A 4,617-nucleotide genomic window follows, 5' to 3' on the forward strand; every position below is an offset into this window, starting at 1 on the left:
AGACTTCAAGGCCTACCTCTTCTTCAACTCTTTCATAAGTTCATCAATTTTGGTTGCATCCTGGCTGATCCAGCTTTGACATGTGCCTTCTGCCAAATCGGCAATGGATGGTCTTTCTGAACTTGAGCAAGAGATCAGAGCAGTCTTGCTGGATATCTCCTGAGCATTCGGCCATCTGCCACTCATTCCTGATAAGTCAAAATTTCTGCCTCGCACATCGAGGTTCATTTTCTTGAATGACTGGTGGGATTTCTCCAGGCTCTTAACCAATACATAACACTGCATTACATTCTACCTTCTGTCTTTTTCTTGGAGGCTGGTCTCCCTCATGGCAATATATTGGAAACTTTCCTGTTCCTGGTTTAAATGCTCTCAGCCTATAGGGAGGAACCTGCATCTCATTGCAGATGACTCAACTCTTTGCCAGAACGTCTCTCACATTAATGACAAGCTATCTGAAGCTAAACAGTGCCTTCAGAAAGTATTCACACCCCTTGACTTTTTCACATTTTGTTGTGCTACACCCTGAATTTAAATGGGTTAAATTGAATTTTTTTGTCATCTATCCACACAAAATATCCCATAATGACAAAGTTTTGTCATTATGGGATGTCACCAAACATAATGACATGTCTTTAGAAATTTTTACAAATTTATTCAAAATTAAATACAGAAATATCTAATTTACACAAGTATTCAGCCCCCCCCCCCCCCCCCCCCCCCCCGAGTCAATACTTCGAAAAAGTGCCTTTGGCAGCAATTACAGCTTCGGAGTCTTCTTGGGTATGTCTATCAGCTTTGCACATCTGGATTTGGGGAGTTTCTCCCATTCTTTCTTCCAGCTTTGCCAAGTTGGATGGGGAGTGTTTGTGAACAGCAATTTTCAAGTCTTTCCAAAGATTCTCGGTGGGATTCAAGTCTGGCCTTCTCACAGACTTTCACGTTCTTCTTCTGAAGCCATTCGTGTTGCTTTGGCTGTATGCTTGGGGTCATTCTCCTATTGTGTTGGTGCTGGCCTAATGGTTAAGGCGGCGAGCTTGGGATCCTAAGGTCCTGAGATCAAATCCCGTTCAGCTGTTGAATTAATACCAGGTGGGGTTGACTCAGCCCGTCATCCTTCCGAGGTTGGCAAATGAGTACCAGGGTACTGAGTTCTCTCTCAAGGAGGTTGGTGGCAGGATTTGGACTCTGGCCACCGTAAAAAACAAAAAAACACCTCATGTGGTGTGTCGGGATGGTGCTGAGGAGTCGTCCAAGGACACAGTGACATGCTGATCCAGCGTATGCTTTTATATATATATATATATATATATATATATAGTTTCTCCTATTGGAACATAAATCTTCCCAGCAGTCCAAGATATTTTGCACTCTAAAGCAGATTCTCCTCATGGATTTGCCTGTATTTAGTTTCATTCATTGTTCCCTCTATCCTTGCAAGTTTCCCAGTCCCTGCCGCTGAAAAGCATCCTCACATCATGATGCTGCCACCACCATTCTTCACGATAGGGATGGTGTTAGATGGGTGAGGAGCTGTGCTTGGTTTCCACCAGACATAGCGCTTTACATTCAGGCCAAAGAGTTCAATTTTCGTATTATCAGACCACAGTATCTTTTGCCTCATGCACTCAGAATCTTTTACATGCCTTTTTGCAGACACTGGGCGTGCTGTCATGTGCCTTTTCTCAACAGTGGCATCTGTCTGGCCACTCTCCCATAAACTTTAGATTTGTGAACTGCTGCAGAGACTGTTGTCCTTCTGGCAAGTTCTCCCATCTCAGCCAAGGAACTCTGTAGTTCTGTCAGAGTGGTCATTGTGTTCTTGGTCACCTCCCTGACCAGTGACCAAGGTCCTTCTTGCCCAGATTGGTTGGATGGCCAGCTCTAGGAAGACTGGCAGTTCCTTATATTCTTTCATTTCCTGATGATGGAGATCACTGAAGACTTGGGAACTTTCAACACTCCAGAAATTGTTTTATAACCTTCCTCAGATCTATGCCTCTGCTCACAATTCTATCTCTAAGTTCTATGGACAGTTCCTTGGACTTCATGGTAGAGTTTCTGCTCTGACATGTACTGTCAACTGTGGGAACTCATATATAAAGGCGTGTTTCTTTCTTAATCATGTCCAATCAATTGAATTGGCCACAGGTATACTCCGATCAAGTTGTGAAGACATCTCAAGGATGATCAAAGGAAATTGGAAGTACCTGAGCTCAATTTGGAATGTCATAGCAAAGAGGGTGAGTACTTATTGAGTCAAGATATTTCCACTTTTCATTTTAAATTAATTTGCAAAAGATTCCTAAAAAAAAATTCAACTTTGACATTATGGGGTATTCAGTGAAGATCAGTGACAAAAACCTCAATTTAATCCATTTTAAATTCAGGCTGTAGCACAACAAAATGTGAAAACATCAAGGGGTGTTAATACTTTCTGAAGGCACTGTACATCCGTATTCACAGATTGAAGGATAAAATATAAAATTGGTCAATCACCTGAAATATGCCATTCACTGCTCTCGTTATCTCTCAATAAAGGCCATGTGGCAAACACTCGTTTATTTATGCAATCAACATCTGGCAAAGCTGCAGTCTTTGGAGTTCTATGAACAAACAGCCTGCCTCAACATTTCCTAGTCTAGCCCCTGGCACAGGGAGATGCTTTTCCAGTCTGCTGGCTTGTTTCACTTGATTCCCTTGTCCTTCCTGCATGTCCCAACCTGTGATGCTGCTTTTACTTCCCCATTTCTACATTGATGTAGAAATTTTCATTCTACATTGATGTTCCTTCCCCATTTCTCAATCCTCTTTTGCAAGTCAGTCAGCTTCCCCTGCTCCATCACTGTGTCAAACATCAATAAAGTTATTCAGCTCTTCCAATAAGGTGAAAATAAAATAAAACCATTAAGAAACCACTTATCAGTTGTGGACCAAACGAAGTACGAGGGTCTGTACGTAAGGAATGTCTCTTATTTTATTTCTCACCAAATAAATACCATTCCAATTACAATGAAAATTACAGGGAATATGCATACTTTTGAAGCAGATATCAAATTATTTTTCCCACATAGTCTCAGTCAACTGCAATGCACTTGAATGAGCGACTCTTGCTTTGTGGTGTCACTGCAGTTGCAGGCTGATCACTGAGGCACGTTGTCAAGATCGGTTTGCCTGCTCTTGAAAATGCAACGCCCGACGTCCAAGTGCTTACATGAATGGGAGAGTCGCCCTGCACATTCTTTAAACGTGTATGAATATCCATTGGAGGAACCTTTTCTGCAGTAGGAAATTCAATAACTTATCTGCTTTGTACTCACAACTAGTGGGGCAGCCATTTTTGAAATAGTGGTGTGATGTGGTCATGTTATCAATCACAGTGCCACTCAACTAAAAATGGGCGGGATATACAAACCTTTCATTGTTATCTCGCGTAGCTTTCCTACGACGCTTTGGTTACAAACCGAGAAATAAGAGGCATTACTTTCGTACCGACCGTCATAATTTGTCTCAACTGCCAGTTTACCCAGAACTACTCTTTACAGCAATTTCAAAAAACGACTCAGATAAAGGTCGTCAAAGCATCAAACCGCTTCCATACTTGTTGGACAGGTTGGGTGTGGACGATCCCCATCTTTAAAATTGCATAATCTGCAAGAGAACATTGGCTCCTGCTTAACCGTCCAGCAATGTACCAAATGTGGCTCTGCCATTCCCATCCAAAGTACAGTTATAAAGACATTCTCGTCGAATGACACTTTTTGTCTCAGGCTAGGTAGGTTCTGGTTCTGTTTGTCTCTCTTCACTCACCTGGACCCACTCTGAATTGAGCACGATTACTTGCTCCATCTTGCCATGCGTTTGTTTCCCTTCATGCCCTTGCTTTGTCCACAATCGTCAAAACTTATGCTTTCCTCTTGCTACACTCTACAGTCCTTTTGGCAGGTGGTTCAACTACATAATACAGTGAAAAAAAGGAAAAAGAAAACTGTTCTATTGTCCACAGCCAAAAGTATAACATAAAACTCTTCCAGCAAACGAAAAAGGTGAAATCATCCATTTCATTAAATACCAATTTCAATAAGCCATTGATGTTTGATACTTCACATAATCAACTGCAAAGTCAGGAAAAGAATAGAGGTGCCAACTGGCCAAAAAGGCCTCATTTGTTTATAATGTCACACAACGCCAGCCTTTTAGCAAAGAGTTTGTTTTCAGATTTGACTGCAAAGTGCCATTAAGGGATTGTTTGATGCTTGATCTTGTTTGGTGCATCAAATATGTTGCAACAAATGGATAATATTGATTGATTCGATGCTCTAAAATTGATGCAACTACGACACATGTCGTGTAGTAAAGGTAGCATTTAACCATACTTGGAGAAAGAAGATGGAGAGGAAGTTCAATCCTGAGGAAGAAAGATTTAGCGCTGATCTCACAGTATTCCAGAAAATTTAAAACTCTTCTTTACTTCTGTTTTCCCACCCAACATCATCATTAATGTTAAACAATCTGCATTTTACCCCCACCCCACACACACACTCCCCCCCGCCGACCCTAATAAACTATTCTGACAATGGCAAACAAATGGCAGAAAAGCTGACAAAACAAAAAAAG

The sequence above is a fragment of the Myxine glutinosa genome, chromosome 2 (genome assembly GCF_964187855.1).
Source record: "Myxine glutinosa chromosome 2, kmMyxGlut1.1, whole genome shotgun sequence".
In the NCBI taxonomy this organism is placed as follows: domain Eukaryota; kingdom Metazoa; phylum Chordata; class Myxini; order Myxiniformes; family Myxinidae; genus Myxine; species Myxine glutinosa.